Genomic DNA, 25,544 nt, shown 5'->3' with positions numbered 1-25,544 from the left:
CTGTCGCTCTGGCTTTCGCCATGTGATGTATAAGCTCCTGCTTCACTTTCTGCCATGACTGTAAACTCCCCGAGGCTTCCCTAGAAGCAGATACCAGTGTTATGCTTCCTGTACAGCCTGCAGAACCATGAGCCAATTAAACTTTTTTTCTTATAAATTACCCAGTGTCAAGTATTTCTTTATAGCAGTACAAGAAGAGCCTAGTTCAAACACCATGTAGCTTTCAAGGAGACACACCTGTCTAAGGTACACTAAGATATATTAAAGTAAGTGCCCTTGGGGTGAAGGGGAAAATAAAATAAGAACAACAGCAACAAAAAACCCGCAAAAAACTATAAAAACAGAGAATACATCAGTGGTTGCTAGAGGGGTAAGGGGTGGGGAGGATTTGGCTAAAAAAGAGCAGCATAAAGAAGTCTTTTGTCCAGTGATGAAATTGTTCTGTATCATGATTGTTGTGGTGGTTCCACAAATCTGTATATTTGTTAAAACTTACAGAATTGTACACCAAAAGTCATTTTTCAAAAATGAATGCAAAGTTTTTAAAAACAGTATACTGAGGCACCTATGTTTTCGTATTTATTGTCTCTTAACCCTTTTCCATTTTTTTATACAATTCCTGTCTTACTCGATGTGAGTAACCTTCCTTAATTTGTTTTTTACTAAGGTAAGCTTTTATCAATTTGTTGGTTATTTCTCAGCTTGCATAAGGTGAGCTGCACAAATATCATTCAAGCTTTTGTAGGCAGAATTTCAGAGACAGATAGACCTTACATATTATTTACCTATTCACATATAAAGGTGCAGATTGCTTTGACATTAGAAGCTGCCTTAAAATGTTTTCAGCATTAGGCTTGAATATAGTCATTTGCCAGTAAAAACCCGAGGCCTGTGTTCAAAGGCAGAAGCTAATGATGTACAGGAGCTTCCAATCTGGGTTCATAATGTAACTGAACTCAGGTCCAGGCCTCTGTTTGCTTCAAAGCCAAAATTTAAGGGACAAACTTTTGGTGAAAAGGAAAGTTAGCTTTATCCGCAAAGCCAACAACCTGGGGGGAAGGAGTGAACTTATGTTCACAGACCACCTCTCTGAGTTGTGCCTCTAGATCAGGGGGTTTTTAAGGCAAATTAGCTGGGTAAAAATGACGATCAAAGCATTCTTGTGAAATGTGCATACTCTCAGGCAGGCAGTTAAATTACTACTTTCTTGGTCAATGTCTTGTGGCCCTTCTGCAGGTGCTGTCAAGCTGTTCTTACCAGGCTGGTCAGCCCATTCCCAGAGTCATTTGTCAGCGTATTTTCTTTTATCTCTGTTGAAGGTCCTGTTTTCCTGAGGCTGTTTTTAATGAATAATCTACAAACTCAAGGAAAACAATAATTATAGTGAAGTAAACAAGCTTTTAACATGGAGTCAGTACTGTTACAGTAATGCTTGCTGTCTGATATTGACCATGAGCATTACGGGTGGTATTACCACTTGCGTCAGGCTCTGTTTGCTGTATATATTCTGAGCTTTGTTTTCAGAACGTTGACTGTGTTTGTAATTTCTGCCATACATCAGTGGTGATCATCTTATTTTGGTTCTTGCTCTAATGTTGTAATATTGAAAAAATTGATATTTGCTCTTCATCCTGTTCCTTGACATATGTTCAAGTCAAAATAAAAATGTAGAGATGAATAGAGAATTTAAATTTAATGTTTTATTCAGCAAGAAAGAATTGTGAATCGGGGTATGCATACAGACTGGGTGGTCTTCGGTATGTCTGAAGAACAAAGAGGAGGGTGGAGGTTTTACAAAAAGCAAAAGTGTTACGTGTTCCTCTTTGAGGATGCTCATTGGCATAGTAAGGTTCTGGGGAGCTGGCAAGTATTAACTGGTGAGTGATGGTGGGGGGTAAAATTTGCCTTAGAATTAATCATAGGGGATCATTTCAGCAGCTGTAGATCAAACTGGTTTCAGGTTATAATAGACAGTTGCAGTGGCTGGACGTGAGAAAATTACATTTTTGGAGAAAATGTAATTCTCCAGTGGTTTTCCCCCACCACCCAGGATGGGGGCTGGGCACTGGAAAGATCAAGGCAGGGTTAGAGAGTTGGGACTTTCAGCCCCAACCCCCAGCCTCCTGGGAGGTGAGACGAGAGGGGCTGAAGGTTGAGTTGATCACCAAGGGCCAGTAGTTTAATCAATGTTGCTTACATAATGAAGTCTCCATAAAAACCCAAAAGAACAGGGTTTGAAGAGCTTCCAAATAGCTGAACGCATGGAGATTCCTGGAGGGTGCGCACTGGGAGGGCATGGAAGCACTGCACCCTGCCCATGCCCTATGCATCTCTTCATCTGTATCCTTTGAAATATTTTTATAATACCCTTTATAATAGACCAGTAAACATGGACCCTGAGTTCTGTGAGCTGCTCTAGCAAATTAATCAAAACCAAGGAACGGGTTGTGGGATCTCTGATTTACAGCTGGTCAGTCAGGGCATGGGTAAAACAACCTGGGATTTGAGATAGGCATTGGAAGTCAGGGGCAGCCTTGTGGGACCGAGCCCTCCACCTGTAGGGTCTGACACTATCTCCAGGTAGATGATGTTGGAATTGAATTGGAGAATGCCCAGCTGGTGTCTGCTGAAGAACTGATTGCTTGCTTCTTGGTGGGGAACCTCTCCTCCAGTATTTGGTCACAGAAGTCTTCTGTGTGGATTGTTGTGGTGTGAAAGCAAGGGAAAAAGTTCGTGTTTTCCATTCACAAATGTTTTTTGTGAGGCAGGGAATATGCAAGGGTTTCACCATAGCAGCTCTCTGTCTGAAACCCTTGCTAGAGATGACATCACATACATTTCTCTGGGAATATGTTTCCTCTGTGCCTGTGTAAAGTTTAACATCAGAATAAATCTAACTGTGTCAATATCATAAAAAAGAGGATCATTTATTTCAGTTATAACATTGGGCTTTCATTTTGATTTCAACTTACTTTGTATTTCACTTTCAATTATTTTATACACTACTAGATATGTTTCTGAAAAACTGCGTGTGAATGGAAAAATTTGAACTGATTTCAAGTGCACGAGGAGACTTGACTAACGAAATAAAACCTCTGGAGAATTCTTTTCAAAAAGGTAGAATTAATCTCTATTTAGTCACTTGCTTAGTTTGGAATTTTATCTAGTACAACTCTTTGCATGCTAGAATGTGGTGAACTTTTTTTCCTCTAGCTTTAATTTGTGACAATCATTTGAAAAGCCAGGAGAATTAATCTAGATTTTGAGGACAGAAGGTCCATTTCAGGCTTTCTCATTTTTTGGTATATTGTATGGGGGCAAATCCTTGTGACGAGGGTTCAGGGTGAAGAGGGCTAATTAGGCCTCATGATTAGGGGAGGAAGGAACCACAGGATGGAGCCTGCAGGACTGAGCTTGTCAGGGAGGGCTTGGAAGTGTGGAGGTGACCTTGGATGGTGCAGGCCAGTGATTTAAAAACATTTCAGCTATGGAACCCATTCTTCAAAGAAGTCATACTCAGAAGCCTAATACATTAAACACGTAAAAGCCAGGCTGCTCTGTCTGAAGCGATGTGGGGAGCCTGGAGTCCTGCTGATGAAGGGTGATTTTGACCATGCTGTTTAATGTGTGTCACTGATTAGAGAGCAGACCAACTGCTACATAGAGCCTGGGTCTTCTGTGCAACAGCTGTGTGACTTGGGTCAGCCGCATCACCTGTGTGAGCCTCATGGCCCTAATCTGTGAAATGAAAATTAAGCACCACCTCTCTAGTTTCATGTAAGGGTTGAAGAAATTAACACGGGTTATTGTGCTTGACACAGGCTATCTGTACATGACGATCTGACAAATGTTAAAACCATTGCTCCTTCCCACCAACCAGTCAGCTTCCTACCTGACCTAAAATTTCCATCCAAACAAATCACTAACAGATTTCACAACAAAAGTGGGGGACTTGTCTCCAGAAGGAACCATTCACATGGAAATACTGCCCCTGAAGAGAAAAGGGATCTGTTGTTTCTTCTCTGGGCTTCGAGTTGATATTGTTAGAGCCACAATCACAAGCACAGGTTCTTAGAACTGTGATAAAAGAGCACTGAGTCAACAACTTTTACAAACACGAAAACTGAGTGTTCAAGAGGTTATTGAGTACCCAAGGCCAAGCAATCACCTTGGAAGGACATGGATTATTCACATTTCCAAGTTCTGATTTAGATTCATTTTACTATTAGGTTGGTGTAAACACAATTGCAGTTTTTGCCCTTAAAAGTAATCACTTTTATAACAACCTAATATAAGAAGCTGTTTTTACAAACTGGAAGCAAGAATTCACTGAAAAGAGACGTGAGGAAAATTTCTGGGGTGATGGAAATGTTCTTTATCTTGATGGGAATGTAGGTTCCATGGCTTTAATACATTTCTCAAAATTCATTGAACTGTACATTTAAGATCTGTGCAATTTATTATATAAAATTATGTCTCCATTTAAAAATAAGTAAGTGTGATGTGTCCCCCCCAAATTCATGTGCTTAAATCTTAATTCTCAGTACCTCAGAAAGTGACCTTACTTGGATATAGGGTTTTCACAGAGGTAATCAAAATAAAATGAAGTCATTAGAGTGGGTCTTAATTCAATATGCCTGCTGCCTTTATAAGAAGGGAATATTTGGACAACAGAGGCTTATGAAGAGATGACAACCATCTATAAGCCACGAGAGGGGTCTGAAACATATGTTTCTCTCCCAACTCTCAAAAAAGAACCAACCTTGCCAACACCAAGATGTTGGCAGATAATACCTTAAATAAAGGTATTTTATATAAGGTGCATCTCTTATAAGGAACATAATATTTATTTGTTTTTCTTTCAGACAAGACCAGTTGTGTTCAGGGTGTTATGGCCATAGATGGTTTCTTCTTTTCAATTCAGACTAATAATCTTAATTTTTAGATTGAAGCATTCGGTCTATTTGTATTTAATGTAACTCCTGACATATTTCAGTGTATTTATTTTTTCTTAATTGACCAGGCCAGTTTCGTGTTCCTTTTTGCTGTTTGGTATTTACATTATTTTGATTTTATAAATGAGCAATCTTTGACTTTGAGAGGTAATACAAATTAACTAAGTTGATATACTGGTAAACAGCAGAGTTCCTGAGGAAAGAAAACAGAAAACTGGCCAGCAGGACAGTGTGGTAGAGCAGAAAGAGCTCTGGCATTAGAATCCAACATACCAGCTCCCCACTGTACTGCAGTGTGACTTTCTCCAGTCTATTTCCTTTTCTGAAAGTTAAGAGTGATGATGCATATCCTACCAACCACTCTGAGTGGTTCAATTCACATGAGAAGTGAAAGTGCTTTGTGAATTGGTTTTCCACAGGGCTGGGCCCTGTTTGAGGAGTGAAAACAGGAGGTTGATAGAGAGACCTGCCCAAGGTGACCGAAGAAAGGATGGGGAGTCATCACGTGAAGACAGATTTGAGGGCAGGCAGCTCCCCCACAGCAGGTGCGCTCCAGAGGCAACTCACGGAGTGTTGCACTTCTTTGTTTATTTATTTTTTCCTTATTGCTATTAATCTAAAATTGTTCACTTTTCTCTTTCTAGTCTACACAGAGCACTTTAAGATTGGAAAGATTTTGATCATCTCAAAAGTCTTAGATACAAAAATTCAGTCTTTGTGGCAGGGAACAGCTCACTCCTGACTGGCTGAAGACAGGAGGTTGAAGAAATAAATGAACTTGAAGTAGACATGAAGTTTCACGCCTGGGATCCTAAAGTAAGATAATGTTTGTAAGGCTGATTGCTAATCAATATGCCTTATTTCCCAGATACTTTTATCTGAATTATTCCTTCCTCAACCAACATCCTGAATTAGGAGTTGTTTTAAGTTATTACTCAAGATAGAGACTTAAAAGGACTGGATTTCAAATGCAGCCAGCAAGGTTTAAAAGCCTAAGGGGGCGGGAAAATGAACTCCCCAATAGGGGAAAAAACCGGCAGTTCTGATGATTGGCAAAGCGGTCTGGCTTCTTCCAGAAATATTTATAAAGGCATAAATTAATGCATTCCAGTTTCTCAAGGAGAATGAAAACAAAAATCCCCAAACATTCTAATTTCTCTAAGAGAATATAAACATAAAAGCAAGAGGGTCCTAACAGCATTGCTCGTATCCACAGTGCTTCTGTGCAGAACTGTGCTCTCTGCACAGTTTCCTGCAGCCATCATGGCCAAAAACAGAATGATGGGAAAGATACTCCCTTCCAAATCAGGAGATTCCATGCTATAGGTTTCTTATCAACCTTCTCAGGTTGAGAACTTCAACAGAAATTGTAAGCTGAATAGATGGTCTGGCGAGGAGGGGCATAGAGAGTCACTTGCAATGCCATTTCAGTAATTAACAATCTGTTTATATACAAATAACTCCCAAATCTGGAGAAAGTGGGAAAGCACTTTCACCACCATTTTATAGATAACTCAGTTTTATATAAAAAGCTAAGTATAAACATATTCTAAATGAAGTGAGAATCCTGAATAAAATAATTCTCATTCTCATCTTACACAAAGCATTTAAATGAATTTCTTTGGAACAATTCTGTTTGATACATTTCTAATATGTATGTTTACTTATTTTCTCCTGAGAGCAAATATAAGGTTTCCGGGTCAGAGACAGGCTGATTGTTTACTTATAGGATATCTTGGTGTTAGTTTCCCTGTCCCCAGTTTCCCCTTTGGGTGATTCTATGGGAGCAGATGTTACTCTGGATGTACAGAGGTGTAGAAGGAGACTGCAATATGGAAGAACTCCCAAATTATGAACCCAAGTGCTGGTTCCTATATAACCTATACAACTGGTGGTTCAGGTGTCCCCTCCTTTTTAGGGAGAAGGAGGGAACATAATATTTACATAGCTTTTATATAAAATATTATGTAAACATAATATTTTAAAAGGGTAGCTTTTTAGGGAGAAGGAGGGAAACCTTATGTTTTTAATGCAAACAAACCCTCTGTTGGAAAAAAAGCAAAAGGTCCTAGATGTTATAGCTCTTTAAAATATAAATGTTAGGCTCAGGAATTTATTGCCCTTTGAACTGTAAATAAAGAAACCCAGAGGCAAATAAACCTGTAAATCTCTCAGGAGTGATTCACTATCTCCAACTTCCAAGGCATGGCTGTTGATCAACATCTGTTAACCCAAGTTGCCAGTAATTTTTGCTCAGGAAGCCATGACTCTGCAGAACATAAAAATATTAGTTATTTCTTAACACCATAAAATGTATTTTGGTAGCACTGTATTTCCCGTTCATGGACAAGTAATTATTTTATCTGGAGGCTGCACAGCATAAGAGTAGTAGAAGATAATGGTGAAAAGTAACTGGATTATGAAAAGTCCTGAATGTTAAAAGGTTTGGACAATATATGTGTAGACAACGGGCAATCAATGAATATCTCTGACCTCCTAAGTTTAGAGGAGGAGTGTTATCAGATACAGAAGGAACAAACTGCATGACCACCTCAGCACAGAATAAGAGACTTTCAAAAAAGTGGGGGTCAGGGTCTGTAGGAGTAAAAAAGTAGGAGAATAGGAGGAATGGGAATGGCAAGAGATTCAACAGTGTCAAACTCTTCATTTTTGAGGAAAACAGAAGGGCTGAAGCCCAAGAGAAGAACCTTAGAAATTCACTTTAGATGAACTCTGTATTCTCCTTTTTTTTTGAGACCGAGTCTCGTGCCATCTCCCAGGCTGGGGTGCAGTGGCGCCATCTCGGCTCACTGCAACCTCCTCCTCCCAGGTTCAAGTGATTCTCCTGCCTCAGCCTCTGGAGTAGCTGGGACTACAGGTCCCTGCCACCATGCCTGGCTAATTCCCCTTTTGTATTTTTAGTAGAGATAGGATTTCGCCATGTTGGCCAGGCTGGTCTCGAACGCCTGGCCTCAAGGGATCCACCCGCCTTGGCCTCCCAAAGTGCTGGGATTACAGGCATGAGCCATCGTGCCCAGCTGAACTCTGTATTCTTGATAAAAGCTCTGAATGACGCCATCTGCTGCTGAGTGTGTATGGGGCATAGAGAAAGGTAGCAAAAGGGTATGATAAGGAAAGAATGTATTTATTCACGGAAGAAAAATCTTAATTTTTTCATCATGTTTTCCTTAGAGTTTTCTAAGTGTCGCCATTTAGCTCCAGTTTGTCATATTCTCCTTCAAACCTTGGAGTCTATATGAAGGCCTAGCACAAGCTGAAAGCAGGCAGTGGGGTTACCTAGGGTTGGGGTCTGGTCAAACAGTTACAAGAAGAATCAGGATGTGAAAAAGTCTAGGGTGGCACTACACACATTCATGAGATGGCCAAGTGTGTTAAAGGTGGCTTAGGGATTGTGAAGCAAATGAGAAGCAGAGAGACCGGAAACCCTAACAGTAGTAACAACCAGGGCCAGCATGAATGAGGGAGTGGGAGTAGAGAAACCCTGCCATTTCAAGTCAAGCAGGTTAGGGTGTGAGAAGAGGGTGGTGAGTACAGAGAAGAGTTGAGCAGCTTCAGTTCTTGATCATAATCCCTCCAAAGATCAAGGTCAGGAACAGTGAGAGGGTGGGGGAATGGGAAAAATGGTAGAGGAGAGAGATTCAGGTAAAAGGGGCACATTTCAAGCTTCAGGTATTAGAAGAAGTCTCAGTGATGAAGACGTCAATGGTATAACCATGCTGGGGAGTAGATATTAAGGCCCTGGATTTATGGAGGCACAGGAATCAGGAAAGGGATGAGTATGTGCTGGGCACAGTTGAAGCTGAGTGGGACATAATGGACACGGAGTACGATGAGAGAAAGGAAGGCTGGAGATATGCTGGAGATGAGTGGGTCTTCGGGGCACAGTTACATTTTACTCTAAGATGATGATGTAGAACTTGTCATCCTCAGAGTTTTAATTGGAATGCTGGCAGGACAACATGATGCAGTGGCTCTGCGAAAAGCTTTTCCTTGACTTATTGGGCCTGGCACTATGGATTCTGTGGAGCTTCAGTAAGAAAGTAGGAAAGGTTTGAACTGCAGTCCTGATACGATAGAAGTGAAACGAAAGCTGGTACAGCTGGTGAAAAAGCCATAAGAAAAAAATGTATCCCCCTTACTTGAATGTATTTCAAAAATAATTGCTACTAAAAAATATTACATTTCTTATTGTCCCTTAATTTTCTGAAGAATCAGAGTAAAACACATTCAATATGTGCTGTTTTCAAAATAATATTGCATATATTTGAATGAGTATTGCTTGTAAAACTTATTCTAACAATATTTATAATATCACTGAGGATAGTATTAAGGAAGGGGAGATATGGCATATATGAGAAGTTGTTTTTATCTTTAGTTTCAGTAGTACATATCAACAAATATTTTACCCAAGACCAAATTTAATATTCTGTTATAATATTCTGATCCTTTAGAGACTTATGCTCATCCATAAAAAGTTCATGCTAATCTTACTTACTTTCAGAAACCGCATCTTTTTTACACTTTTGTCTCCAAGCAAAATTAGCAGTAATTAGTGTAAATTGAGGATGCCATTGTGGAGAGCTGCTTCTTACCATCTCTCACACTGTAACTGTGCCACACAGAATCTTAATGGATTTGCTTCAGGGTTCCGTGAAAGGGTCATGGGAGAAGCTTAATGCATCTGTGTCATATCAGGATCAGTGTGCTCTGTTGCTATGAAAAGGCCCAAAGCTGGCCGGGCTTATAGTGTCAAGGCTCTAAATAAAATCTATTCTCTATGATCTCAGATGTTCCTGTGGGAATGGCATGTTCTGGTAGAACCATATCTTTAGAGTTTTTAGGCGGGACAAAGCCACACATCTCTGTCGCAGCCTAGATCATTAATAAAGAACTCTTGGCAGTATCCCAGCTCTGAGGTAGGCACAGGGAGTAGAGGCAGTAGAACGTGATGCTTGTGTTTATGATTTGACGCTAGGCTTTGGCAACTTGCTCATCTCTCAATCTTACTTATATTCTTATTGTCTTAGTCTGTTTCAGCTGCTGTAACGAGGCACTACAAACAGAGTAGCCTGTAAAGAACAGAAGTTTATATCTTACAGTTCTGGAAGCTGGGAAGTCCAAGATCAAGGCAGGTCAGTGTCTAGTGAGGGCCTGCCTTCTGGCTTATAGAAAGTGCCTTCTTGCTGTGACTTCACATGGTAGAAGGGATAAGACCTCTTTTATAAGGACACTAATCCTATTCATGAGGGCTCTGCCCTTGTGACCTAATCACCTCCCACAGGCCCCACTCCTAATATCATCATCTTGGCAGTTAGAATATGCATTCTGGGGGAAACACAAAAATCACACCATGGCGCTTATATTAATTCTTAGTTTCTTTTTTCTTTTTTCTTTCTATCTTTTTGAGATGGAGTCTCACTCTGTTGCCCAGACTGAAGTGCAGTGGCATGATCTTGGCTCACTGCAAGCTCTGCCTCCTAGGTTCATGCCATTCTCCTGCCTGAGCCTCCCTAGTAGCTGGGATTACAAGTGCCCGCCACCACGCCCAGCTAATTTTTTGATTTTTTTTTTTCCAGTAGAGATGGGGTTTCACCATGTTAACCAGGATGAGTCTCGATCTCCTGACCTCATGATCCACCCACCTTGGCCTCCCAAATTGCTGCGATTACAGGCATGAGCCATCGTGCTCAGCCTAGTTTCTTAAATTCATAATATAAGAATACTGATAGTACTTGCTATACAAGAATGCTGTAGTCTAGTCTACTCTCATCATATCCAATGAGCAAACCTGGGTTTTGGAATAAATATTACATTCCAGGATTAAAGGACATTTTAAAAGGTAAAATCAGGACTGTCATGCAAACATAAACTAAACATATATTAAAGATTTCATTTAACCCATTAATGAGAGAAACAGCACAATATTGTAATTATGAAAAAGGAGAATTCAGAGGAATGCTGAGATGAATTTCCAAATAGACATAAAACTGGTCAGTATTTACAGGGCAATACTCAATTGCATTCTTCTGAAAACAATTTACATTGCTGTGGACAAGAATCATTCGTATTACATCAATTCTCTACAAGTCTTTCACAACTTTTCTGATATAAATTATATAAAAGACAATGGTTTCTAAAGATACAAATTTAGACTGGGCGCAGTGGCTCATGCCTGTAATCCCAGCACTTTGGGAGGCCGAGGCGAGTGGATCACCTGAGGTCAGGAATTCAAGACCAGCCTGGCCAACATGGCAAAACCCCGTCTCTACTAAAAATACAAAATTTAGCTGGGCATGGTGGTGCATGCCTGTAATCCCAGCTACTAGGGCGGCTGAGGCAGGAGGATTGCTTGAACCTGGGAGGTAGAGGTTGCAGTGACCTGAGATCATGCCACTGCACTCCAGCCTGGGCAACAGAGTGAGACTCCATCTCAAAAGAAAAAAAAAAAAAGATACAAATTTTAAAAAGGCAGCTGCTCCTTGAGAAATAAACAAAATTTATTTATTTTTATTATTAAATAAATACCATTAATTAAGTGAAAATCATGTTGAAAATCTCTCTCTGCCTTTGACTCATTGCTGTACTTTAACAGCAGATATATCTTAAGGAAGAGTACTAAAGCTCAGAGTCATCTAAATGTGATGATCTCTGCTGTTTTCTAGGTCACCTCTCTCTGTTACTGAGGGATGCTGGCTTAGGAAATGTGCACTAACTTTATTGTCTCCATAAGAAAGATATACAGTAATGCATCGATTAATGATAAGTACCAAGAAGTGCAGGTTAGGCAGTTTCATTTTTGTGCAAACGTCATAGAGTGTACTTACACAAACCTAGACGGTATAGGCTACTCCACACCTAGGATATATGGTAGCGCCTATTGCTCCCAGACTACAAACTTGTACAGCATGTTACTGTACTGAATACTATAGGCAATTGTAACACAGTGGTAAATATTTCTGAACCTAAACATAGCTAAACATAGAAAAGTTACAGTAAAAATTCAGTATAAAAAAATAAAATATGATATGCCTATATAAGGCGCTTACCAAGAATGGAGCTTGCAGGACTGGAAGTTTCTCTGGTGAGTGAGTGAGTGGTGAATGAATGTGAAGGTCTAGAATGCTGTTGTACACGACTGTAGACTTTACAAACGCTGTACACTTTGGCTACACTAAATTTATAAAAAAATTTTCTGCTTCAATAATAAATTAACTTTAGTTTACTGTAACTTTTTGGCTTTGTAAACTTGGAATTTTTCAAACTTTTTGACTCTAGCAATGGAACTTAAGCTGAAAACACAAACACACTGTATAGCTATACAAAACTATTTTTCTTTCTTTATATCCCTATTCTGTAAGTTTTTCTATTTCACTCTTTCAACTTTTTTATAAAAACTAAGACGAAAACACACATTAGCCTAGGCCTACACAGAATCAGGATCATCAATATCACTATCTTCCACCTCCATACTTTATCCCACTGGAAAGTTTAGGGGTAATAACACGCATGGAGCTGTCATCTTCTATGATAACAATGCCTTCTGAAATACCTCCTGCAGGACCTGCCTGAAGCTGATTTACGTTTGTTTTTATAAGTAGAAGGAGCACTCTAAAATATCGATAACAATTATAAAATGGTAAATACATCACTATGTGACAGACATTTATTATCAAGTCTTATGTACGATACATAATTGTATGTGCTAAACATTTGTATGACTGGCAGTGCAGGTTTGTTTACACCAGCATCACCACAAACACATGAATAACGCCTTGCACTATGACCACATTAGGATGGCTATGCCATCACTAAACAATAGTAATTTTTCAGCTCCATTATAATCCTATGGGATCACTGTTGTATATGTGGTGTGTTGTTGATGGAGAGGTTGTTCTTGGAGCATGACTGTAGATAGGAAGATGCTTTTTCGCAAACAGACAAAAAGACATCATGAAATTAAATATCAATTTCTGCATTTGAGAGTTACTTGAGCAGCTTAGAGACAAGAAACTAGGATTCAAAGACCCGAGTCTTTTACAGCCAAGGCCAAAGTCATTTGATATTGTCAAATCTCAGTTGTTTCATTTGAATGAGAATGGTCACGATAATACTCATCTCAAAATGTTGTTGGAAAGATGAAATTAAATAATTTATGTGGAAGACCTCTATAAACTGGAAAGTTTTATTCACATGGTAGCTGTCATTACTATTTTAATCTACTAGATTGAGTTACACAGTCTGTACCACAGAGATACAGGTAGTCTGCATGTGGAGGAGCAGATGGTAAAGTGGGGTGATAACCCCACCTCTGAAAGTGATTTGCTGTGTGACCCTGGACAAGTCATTGAACCTTCAAGGCTTTCATTGCTTCTTTGCCCTTTTTTATTTAGCAGACTAATTGTGAGTTTCTACTGAAGTAATAACTGTCACTCAGAAATCTACAAAGTACTCTACAAGTGTAAAACATTGTCATTAGTGTCAACAAGGTGTTACATTTGATTTTACCAAAATGAAATTATAATTTTTTTCATTTGTTGGTTATGTATAAACAATTTTTTTCTTTATTTAAGTCATACATACTAATTAAAAATAATATGTGACTTAAAAGGAAAGTTCCCAGTATTATTCTCTTGCTCAGGATTTGGCTAATGAAATATGAGAGAATCTCTGCTATCATTTTCATTTGGAGTCAAAATTGTCATAATGTTAAAACCACAGCTGAAGGAAATTTCCCATTGAAATGAAATGGCATTTGTAACTAGGTCATTAAGGGTGGTTTCTTTAGAAAGGATTGTCCAAAAAAAAAAAAAAAAGACAATCACATGAGTCCTGAAATAGGATTTTAATGATGCTACATGGCCCAGGGAGCCAAAAAGGCATTGAAAGGAATTTTTCCAGTTTTTTGTTTTTTGATCCCAAAGTAGTACATATGAGATATAGCAATGATTTTAAAAAATAAATGTGCCCATAGAAACTTAAAAATAGTAGAGTAAAATAATAAGCATCATATGTTTCTAAAAACAAATATATCAATAACTAACACTCATATTTCCCTGTTCCTTGATTACTTTTTATTTTCTTAGGAAATTTCCTGGTGCAAAAATGCTACAGCTTTCAAAGCATTCACTCCTTGATTCAATTTCACCATTTTTAGTTTATACAAAATTATAGCAATAAATCGTATGATTTTCAAACTTATTTAGCTTGTACTGAGTTTTTAGGAATTCTAGAGTAATTATTAATTGAGATGTGACATAAACACTTATACATAAAAAGGCAAACCCGGCTTTATCACCACATTCAAAATAGTGTATTAAACTTTGAGTTAAAAAACCTTTAGCTTATTGTTGAAGACGAGTTTAATGGTAATTCTAGTTTTTCATCTTTGCCGATAAAATGGGGTGTTACACTAGCATGACGTGGGATAACCAAATTTCTGACGAGTCATTTACAACAACATGGATGGAACTGGAGGTCATTATGTTAAGTGAAATAAGCATGGCACAGAAAGACAAACTTTGCATGTTCTCTCTTGTTTGTGGAAGCTCAAAATTAAAACAGCTGAAATCATGGAGATAGCGAGTAGAAAGACGGTTACCAGAGGCTCAGAAGGGTAGTGGGTGGGGTAGGGGGAAAGTGGGGGTGGTTAATGGGTACAAAAAATAGAAAGAATGAATAAGACCTTAGTATTTGTTAGCACAACAGGGTGACTATTGTCAATAACAATTTAATTGTATATTTTAAAATAATAAAAGAGTATAATTGAATTGTTTATAACACAAAGGATAAATGCCTGAGGGGATGGATACCCCCCTTACCATGATGTAATTATTATGCATTATATGCCTATATCAAAGTATTTCATATACTCCATATGTACCTACTATGTACCTACAGAAATGAAAAATAAAAAATCAAAAAAAGAAACACTGTAGGTACTTTAAGACGTACAGAAATGAACACACACACACACATATTTATCTTGTTCTTTTGAAGCTTATGAACATGGAAATCGTTTCAGTGTGAGTGTTAATTGTTAACACCCTGACAAGTAGAAATAAATATACCACTATTTTCCCTTATTCTAATCATCTTAACCTTTCTTTTGCCATTTATACTGACTTCCACATGACTGTTAAGTTCAGAGGTTCGACCTTTATTTCCACCCCTACTCATCCACTACCACTTCCATCGTGGCCATTGCCACCATTACCAACAAGCCTAACAGAAATACAGAGATACAACACACAGAACCCCACCTGTCCCATTCTTCAATAATCCTGCTCATGTTACCAATTCTTAAGTGAGTAGTGAGTGAAAGAGCAAAACCCGTTGATTGTCTAGGAGTTATTCACAAGAGCAAAAGTTACCACTACTAATTGCTGTTAAATCTCACACCCTCTCCCCCTTTTTAGTACAAATTGTAGTCACAGATTGTAGCAATGCTATTTTGGTTATAACACTTCAAAGCATTACACCCCTCATGTTTTTTCTAGACCAATGTTTTCCCAAAAGTATATTCATGGAATGCTTTATCCTGGGAAAGCTCTACCAGGAAAATTTTCTTGGAAAATTCTTTTGTTTTTGTTTTTAGAGACAAAGTCTTGCTCTGTCACCCAGGCTGGATTGCAGTGGTGGAATCATACCTCTCTGCAGGCTTGAACTTCTGGAGTCAAGTAATCATCCTACTTCAGCCTCCCAAGAAGCCAGGACTACAGGTGAACACCATCACACCTAGCTAATTAAAAAAAAAATGTTTTTGTAGCGTTAGAGTCTCACTATGTTGCCCAGGCTCGTCTTAACCTCCTGGCCTCAGGTGATCCTCCTGCCTCAGACTCCCAAGAAAATTCTGAATATTCCTCTCCTGAAAAGTCATGAGTTAACATCTATTAATGACTCTTGCAACAAAGGAACCTATTTTGTGTAACTCAGCATTTCCTAAGTTTATTTGACCATTGGACTCCTCACTGACCTTACTTAATGGGCAGCTATGAACATCCCTCAGACCTTGTATTTCCAGGAAAGACACTCCGGTAAATGCTTCTCTTGACTGACAAAAGAGAGAATCCATTTAGATGAATGATTCATCCTCCCTAAACTTGAAAGTCTTAATAGTCAGCTCCAGGAAGAGGCAGGGGCACCACAACTAAATGAGAGTCGAGAAGGAAAGGGTTTATTGGAATCACAAGACTGCTTGATCAGTGATAAACATTCCACTTACTGAAGAAGAGTAGACTCTTCCTGTCAAGATCCTGTCAATCTTGGCAAGAGCTGGGTTATGCTGTGGATGAAGCTGGGGAGCTCTTTGACTGCATTTTTTGTTCCTGCTGTATCTCTTGTCAGTGTTTCAAGGCTGTTTGGGGCACTCGCTTGGTGCAATATGACTTAAAAAATAACAAACTTATTTTCTAATTAAAATTATTTTCTGATTTATATATTTTATGTGGTAAGATAGATGTAAAATTTACCATTTTAACTAAATTTAACTGAAAACTAGAAATGTTAAGCCACAATTGTTCAAATACCCCTAAGTGTGGCACAGTTTGCTTGTTCTCTTTTTTCCCCAGGTGTTCCGTGACTAAAAAGAAAGCTGAATTTGTCCTTTACTTTCACTTTAGAAAGGATATGAATGTGCCAATCTTTATGGTCACCTTTTTTGTTTTTAAAAGATAGTTTTTTAAAAGTTGTTTTAACATTTTACTGCTGGAGATAAATTTGGCATTGATTTGACACATATTAGTATAAATATAGCCCTTAAGTAATGCAAGATTTAGAAATATTTACAGAGCTAGCATGATTAAATTGACTTCAACCTTTTATGGCTTACTGAGATACTTTCAAGTTCTTTTGGTAGAAATTCTCATGAGAAGCAGAGTTTCTGGCCTGGTGGTATTGCTGACAACCTGCTTATCTAGTGCCTTCTATTTACACATGATGGTGGGAATTCTGTGGTTTGGATAAGAGAGATTTACATAAACATCTTTGGATCAGGGCATCAGTAGAGCTGGTGTTACTAAGGAGAAGGCTATACAAAATTTATGCATGAAAAATGAAAACTAAATTGTATCTCTAAAATGATGCTTCAACTGGATTCATCATTTTGTCTTATTTCCTTCTTCTGCCACGAGGATGCACCTTATCTGATGTAGTTCATAGCATGACAATCCTGGCAAAACACATAAAAATAAAAATATTAAGTGATGCACAATTCCATATAAAAAGGCCAACAGTCCCAAAGTTCAAAACCAAGTTCAAAGGAGGTCTCCATGTGCATCAATACAGAAAATTTGGGCTGCTATGGGAAACAAGGGGATCAGCTTACTTCTTACACAATAAAAAGCCAAATTAGCACAGCTACATAATGTAGATGTTTCTGCTACATGTAGAGAGGACATATTTGGCAATTTAATAGGTTCTCTTCATCTTTGCTGCTCAAGGAACTGTGGAGCTGACTGAATCTAGAAAAGCCAAGATAATGTCCGAGTAATAAAAACAAGATCTGTGATCGTCTAATCCATTGATAAGCAAATGGCATCCTTGCTCCCCATTCTGCCCTATTTAAGAAGATCAATTTAATTTTGGAGCAGAAGAAGTTCCAACTAAAAGGCCAAAGACGACAAACTGCATTAGCTTAAAAGACCCATACACCAGCTTAGGAAGCTGCTTTGAGAAACATTCTGTAAGAGGCAGCTGGACACACGGAGCTACTACTTCTTTGCAGACATCTCTAATCGGCAAAGACAGTTCTAGGGCTTTTTCTTTTTCTTTTCTTTTCTTTTTTTTTTTTTTTTTCCTGAGATGGAGTCTCGCTCTGTTGCCAGGCTGGAGTGCAGTGGTACAATCTCTGCTCACTGCAACCTCTGCCTCCCGGGTTCAAGCAATTCTCTTGCCTCAGCCTCCTGAATAGCTGGGAGTACAGGCGTGTGCCTCCACGCCCGGCTAATTGTTATATTTTCAGTTGAGATGGGGTTTCACTATGTTGGCCAGGCTGGTCTCGAACTCCGGACCTCGTGATCCGCCCGCCTCGGCCTCCCAAAGTGCTGGGATTACAGGCATGTACTGCTGTGCCTGGCCTCTAGGGCCTTTTATATCCACCAAGCATATGTCAGCAGTAACTGAGGGACAGCAAAGCCCAAGAGCTGTCCTGGGAAGTGAGAGAATATTGTAACTATGATGGGAGGCAAACAAACAAGAAAACAACCACCACCCCTCCCCCCACCACACACAAAATCCTCATGTGCTGAAAATAATACTCCTGTGCACCTTTCATGCCCATGAAAGATCCTGGTTTCTAAGCCTCAAAAAGTACACTGCTACTCCCTGGACGTGATTACAAAAAGCATCCTCAGCCAGAACCTACTTGCTCAGGCAAAGCTCTCTGACCTCTAACAGATTCAAGGGGTGCCCAGTGAACATGGTGATGGTGATTCCCATGCTCATTGTTTCCTTGATTTCAAGCAGAAATAGAAAACATCCCTGGGACATTTTCTTCCCTTTATTACAGAAGAGGTGTTTCTTAAAACTTGACCTTTTCCTTATTTCTCTGGATTTGGAGACCTTGAAGTAAACATCTGAAGTAAAAGCACTCTGGGAAAAGTCAGACCAAATCTGATGTGGCTTCTCCCTCCGGTTACCCATGTGTTAAGGTGCCTGATTGCTCTCCGAGAAACCGGTCCTCTCCTGCTGGTCCTCATCCCCCTTCTGGGATTTTATATTCACCCATGATTCCCCTGCCAGGTGGACAGTCATGATCACCAACTACAGAATTGTTTTTCTCTTCTTTTTCTTTTTGATTAGAAACAGGAAATAAGTTTATTTTGAGCTCTCCAAACCAGGAGCAAACATCAAGAAGAAGAAAAAAGTACATATAAGCACTGTGAGCAGAGAAGTCCTTTAATACACACTGTGCACAGAGTCAGAGCGGAGACTCTGCTATAACAAATAGCCCCGGACTGGAATAGGCTTGTTGGCATTTATTGTAATTTACTGATTCTATTACCAAGCACAGTCCTCCATCTGGATAATATGTAGACCTTTTTTTGTTCCTGGTAATAGCAAAGGTCTGCAGGTAACATCCTCTCATTTCCTAGGAAGAAATTTCTGCAGAATTACCCCAACCACAGGCGAGCACTACATTACTTATGAAACAAAGCTGAATTTTATTAAAAATATTCTTCAAGGGCAAGTAAAAGTTATCACTTCTGATTATTTATAAATTTAGTTTTATAAAACATATATTTTTCTCAATTTATCACACACTCATGCAAAGAAAAAACCTATTTTGTGTTTTTCTTCTTTAATTAAACATGTATTTGAATTATATTGGAGCTCAAGGTCTTCAGAAAAGCCAGGTGGGGATTATTTCTACTGGAAAGTTGAATAATTTAACAGATTTGTTCCCATGTCAATTGTCAGAATAAATGTAAGCGTATCTTGAATCTGACTTCTTTAGGTATGTCATACAAAGGTTCTGTTTGTAGTTTTTTGTGAACCCATAGAAAGAAACTTAGAGTTCCACTGATATAAAAAACAAATACTTCACTGAACTGGAAAAGACTGGTGAGTTCTAGCCCACTTTTGAAGACCCGGTGTGGCTCTCACCATTTTAAAAAATCATTTTTGCTCATCAGATGAATTAAAAACTTTTATTAAAAGAGCACGTATAGCATACTCAAGCAATAAAAATTTTTTCACTTTAAAAGACAAATATAAGTACAGAGAAAAATAACTCTGCATAAATAAGAAAGATAGTTGTCATAGAAAAATCTGTAATCTAGTGATAATTTTATTCTAATATTGGAAAGCTTAAATGTTTGATAAACACAACATGTATTTAAGCATTTAAGAGGCTCTTAATTTGCATCTAACAACATTTCATTAAGCAGAAGTAAAGTAGGTAGGCAAGAAAATTATTTCCTTTCCTCCAAGCCATTGCACTTGCTTAAGAGAAAAATAAAATAAGTCCAGATGATCTAAAATAGTGGTAATGATATCATACATTTGTCTTGCACTTTGCAGCTTATAGAATACTTTCCCAGATATTATATTATTTAATTTTCCATTTTTTAAGTTAAAATGATTATTTTACTTACTTTACAGTTTAGTAAACAAAAATCTAGGAGAAACTAAGCGAATTATGAATTATAACAAACAAACAAACGAAATAACTAGTATCTCAGAATCACTGGTGTTTCTATTGTGTTAAGAGGCAGAGGATTTTGGTAAATCTATTTGTTTCCCCAAAAAATATGAGCAATGGCCTAGCCATCAACATAAATGACTGTAGTCCTTTGAGCTATAATCACATAGCTCAGTATCCATATACCATATGCTATGTCTAAATATGCTGCTACCAACTGTGGAATAATTGTTGTTTTGTTTTCCTTGGCCAGTTCATTCAACTATAATATCTTGGCAAATAGTACTCCAAGAGAAGTAAAACATTTCTAAAGAAATTGAACTAGGCCGGATGCAGTGGCTCACACCTATAGTCCCCACACTTTGGGAGGCTGAGGCAGGCAGATCACTCGAGGTCAGGAGTTCGAGACCAGCCTGGCCAACATGGCAAAACTCTCTCTCTACTAAAAATACAGAAATTAGCTGGGCATGGTGGCACGTGCCTATGATCCCAGCTACTTGGGAGGCTGAGGCAGGAGAATCGCTTGAACCTGGGAGGCGGAAGTTGCAGTGAGTTGAGATCATGCCACTGCACTCCAGCCTGGGCAGCAGGGCAAGACTCTGTCACAAACAAACAAACAAACTGAACTAATTAGATTCCTTATTTAACTGGAAAAATTAGCTGCCTGTCACAAAAAGTGAAAATTACATCTGTGAAAACTATTACATAATAGAAAGCCTATTTAGAATCAATAACAGTAAATAAACTTGGCTTACCCGGTGTTAATATAAAAATTACGTAGTAGTGCTTTTGGTTCTACTATTTTTAAACTCTATCTTTGACCAAAGAACTATAGACTTGAATCTCAAAAAAAGTATCATATATAAGACCATAAAGAGAATAGCAATTGATAGAAGTTAGGCAACTAAAATTTAGATGTATTTTTTTATTTCAAGCATTTCCTTCGGAGTTTGCACAATCTGTTCAAAAGTCATGGATGCCATCAGTTTGTCATTGTTGAAGTGATTTGTAAGAAATTTCAGTGTTTAGGTAAAATTGCATCATGTACTTTAGTTTGCGATTTCCTTTGAGTGTGTACACCCTGAATTGCTTGTCTGATTTTCATTCTCAAATATTATTTGTTGGAGGTTATCTATACTTAAGGTCAGATATTTATTTTCTATTTTTTGTTGAGAAAAAAATCGAAAAGAAAAACATGATTGTTTAAAAAAATCATTCATAAAACCTCAGTTTTTCATGACTAAAATATAGCCCAGGTAAACTCAATTTCAGGATGCAGTACCTTATTTTCACCATGTTAGCCTTTCCCCTGCTCCTCCCTTATCCCCAGGGAGTAATGATCAATCAACCTAAGCTGAACTCCCCTCCTGTTCAGCTCTGGATCGCATAGGTGATCCTGAAAACTTCCCTCCTATTAATTTGCCAACAAGATTTAAAATAAAACCAGAGCTGAAGAGGCAGGAAATGAATACTCTAAATAGTTGACTCTTCTGAGAGTTGAGAATCAACCCTGTAAGTACCAGAAGGTAGGAAATTTATCGAATGAAATTCTTTTTAAAAGACAGTCTCACACTTCTCTGCCTTGTAAACGGAATATTGTGAAGGTAACTTACGCTATTCTTGTTTTGAGGGTAGGATAGATGGAAAGCTGCTTTGGTGAAGTGGAAACAGAATGGGATTGGAGCCCTAGGCTCCATTATGACTATGACACTTTCCAGCTGTGTGGCTTGGATTTGTGTCTGTGGCCAAGTTTATTTCTCTGTAAAAGTGGACCCAATAGCATATCTCGCTAGGCTGCCAGTGAACCACTGAGATGATTTTTGCTCGAGCACCCACAGCCATACCTGCTACATTCTGACTAACTAACATGGTTATTTCTTCTTTGAACCCATTCCTTCAGATAACCAGTGTGTTTTAGGATTCTTGGATCTTACTTGTAGAGATGAAGAGGAGCTTGTGGAGCTCTGGACCTCTTGAGTGGTGACTCAGTTGTCACCCCAGGCCTGATGAACCCATGTCAGGCTGAAACATCCAGCTCTTCCCATTTCCCATGGCTTTCTCATCTTCCAAAAAAATAATTTTCTTCATTGCTGTCAACAGCCTTCAACTTGCTCCCACCAGTCAAAACATCATCTATTATTACTTCTTCATAACTAACAGTGAACACTCAAGGCATCTTGCATTCATCTGTTTCTAACATGATGTGTGTTCCCGGATGACAAGCGTTCTTGGGATCCTGAGTAAGAGACTGATTGTTAATCAGACAGTTCACGTGCTAAAAAGCAGCATTAGTAGTGTGCATGTACATGCAGTTTTAATTTATTCAACAAATATTTATTGTAGGCCTACCATGTGCTTCATACTGTCCTATGTGCTGGGGATATGAACAAAGATATCAGCTCTTGTGGGGACTACCTTCTAGAAGAGTGAGACACAAAGTTTACACAACACTAAGTATATTAGAGGGTGATGAGAGTTGTGTAGAATATAGATCAGTGCAAAGGGACAGAAAGTGCTGGGGCGGCAGGACTGTTGCGATTTCATGTGGAGTGGTCAGAGAAGGCCTCAGGGAGAATGTGACAGATATCTTGGAGGAAGTGTGGAGGTAAGGCATGCAGATAGGGGAGAAGCACTCTGGGCAGTGGGAACAGTGAGTGTACGTGCCTGTGGTGTGAATCCCAGGGGCCTCAAGTGGCCTGATGTGGCTGGAGCTGAGGAACCACAGAGGAAGCAGTAGGGAATGGGGACAGACAGGGGAATGGCCATGGCAGGGCAGACAGTCAGGGCTTCCACTCTGGATGAGGTGGGGCCGGTGCAGGGTTCTATGAATGGAAGAGTAATTTGCACCAGGGATCCATGAATTCCACAGGCTGCCCTGATGGTGGAGGCAGGCATAGCAGTGGAAGTTGTGGCTGTGGCAAGGCCGGGAAAATGGCGGCTCCTGGGGAGAAGGAGAAATGAAACTGTGAAGGCAGCGGTCAGACTCTGGGTGCAGTAACGGCTGACGCACTGCTCAGCAGCCAGCCAGGGCACCGTGCTGGCTTCACAGGAATTCTTACAAGAACTCTGTGAGGCAGCTACCACTATGGATTCCATTGAAATGGAGAATCTAAACAACATCCTGTCAAAATTGCCTCATTGACTCATAATAGATCACCTGTTAAGCTAGCTTTTGGTGTGCAAGAATGGTATGAAGGAAAAAAATCTTTGAATAAAAATTATAGTACGTTAATGTTAAAGTATACCTACCACTACGAGACTAAAAAGATTCTAGTGTATATTTTACGTAAAACACTGCTTCTTGGATTTGATGAACAAAACTTCCAGACTTAACAGAACATGTTCAGTGAGAATGTAATTTCATCAACAGAAGACACAAAAATAATGCCAAAATTTCACATGAGATATCATAAAAGAAGTCCAGAGCTCTAAATGTGAGGACCAATACAGTGATAACACTGCTCCAGCTGAGGAACCATCACCATGTGTCACACCTGGGCAACAAGTGGTGCTGGAATTTTAATTCCTTCCAGAAACACATGGCAGCTGGCGTCTAAGGCCATCTGTAGTTATGAAAGTTACTTTAAAAGTTTGTCCAAAATAAGCTGCATAAATAAGTGGTGTTTTTTTCCTGACTCAATGATTTCTGGTTTTTACAATGTTCAAACTGCATGTTTTGTTGAGCATTCATAGGAAATTTGATACAATAATTGTATTGAAGGAACTTAGGATATCATTAAAAAGTAGGTTAATTTGCAGCTGCAATGAGCTTTTGTCATATATCATTATAGCTCTAATATATGATATTTCATTAATGTTCACCCATTTATTTCTTTTTAAAATAAATATTTCTTATTGAAAAAATATATATCCAAGTTTTATAGAATTTTCTTGGTACATTCTGGTTGTCCACACAAGAAGGATGATTAACTACTATATCAACAAGCATTATTATCATAAGAAGTCTCTACTTTATGAATTAAATATATTTCAACAAAACGATGTCAGTCCCTTCCTTTACCATGTTTTAGCAAATTAAAGAGTGGGATAGGGTTTCATTTGTAGAGAATCATGAAATGTATACTCCTTACATTTTAGTTATACCAACAGAAAACAACATGACCAGGAACTTCAATCATGTTTCAGCAGTTTTCTTTTCCTTCATATTTTCTGTTTAAAACATCAGTAACAGACATATTAGGAACGTATAAGGCCATTCTAAAGGTCTGACGAATGCTTAGGCACACTTGAGACTTTCAAGGGGCAGTGTAATACATCTTTCATTTGATTGCAATATTGGGGGAGAAATTCAACTTTAGTTAATTTACTGTATATTTCGTGCTGAAACCGTACGTGTGAAGAGGAAAATAGCTGTCTGGGTGACTGAGGATCTCAGCCCTTTTATCAGGATTAAATCCTGCATATGGCTGATATCCAAACACCTGAGGCACATCAGCAATCTTGGAGTACTGGGTACAGCAGGGTGTTATCAGATGAAGTGGTAGGAAGGACATCTAGGTGAACAAATGTTCAGTGGAATATGGAGTCATATTCCAGTGATACTGGAGAGACCAGCCTGACACACTGGGCAGCCTTATTCTGTATTCCCAGATGCAGGATTCTTGATGCCCAGCAGAAAATAACCAAAAATTGTCATCTAATGAATCTGAACAATAGTAGAAGCTATGGTTTTTATTAATTTACCTAGAGTTGATGTATTTTCTCTTTTAAATAATGTCCTATTAAAAAGTCATCAGATTACTGGAGAGTCTCCAATCCTTCTGTGACATTTACTGAGTTATACCCGCATCCACACTTCAGTAGTGCACTGCTCTTTTGTAAGCCTGTGCACCTCTGTTTCCACTGATTGAATTGTTTGATTGCCAGTAGTCAGTTGTATCTACTCCTGTTCACTTCAGTTGTATTTTTAAAATCATAATTGCATAATTTAGTAAAACATCCTATAAACAGATACAATCTGAGTGTGACAAGAGTTGTCATTTCTGAAAACCAAGGAAATATTTTACAAAAGGTAAAATGGTGAAGTTGCCAAGAAATAGAAAACTGCTGTTCAATTAGGTGTTGATATAATGTAAAAGCCTGGAGGAAAACATTATGAAAATCATGGATTTTCTACTCAACTTACTTTACAAGAATCTTTAAATTTTTATTCTACTTTGAAGTTGTCCAAACTGATAGTAGTCATAGATGATGCATTTTGGATATTGTTTATATGAAAATGGTGATTTGGTTTTTTAACTGATGGATTGTTATTGAAAGTGCTTTGCTCGACTTTAAAATGTGGTTGAATGGAAGTACATTTGTATATTTTAGGCTAAAACAGTGTTCAGAGTTATATATTATCTGCTTTATCCATCTTAACTTTTAAAATTAATTAACCAAACTATTGGCCCATCAGAAGTTCTCTA

This window comes from Theropithecus gelada, chromosome 11 (assembly GCF_003255815.1).
Source record: "Theropithecus gelada isolate Dixy chromosome 11, Tgel_1.0, whole genome shotgun sequence".
Classification (NCBI taxonomy): domain Eukaryota; kingdom Metazoa; phylum Chordata; class Mammalia; order Primates; family Cercopithecidae; genus Theropithecus; species Theropithecus gelada.
Note: the sequence above shows the minus strand (reverse complement) of the source record.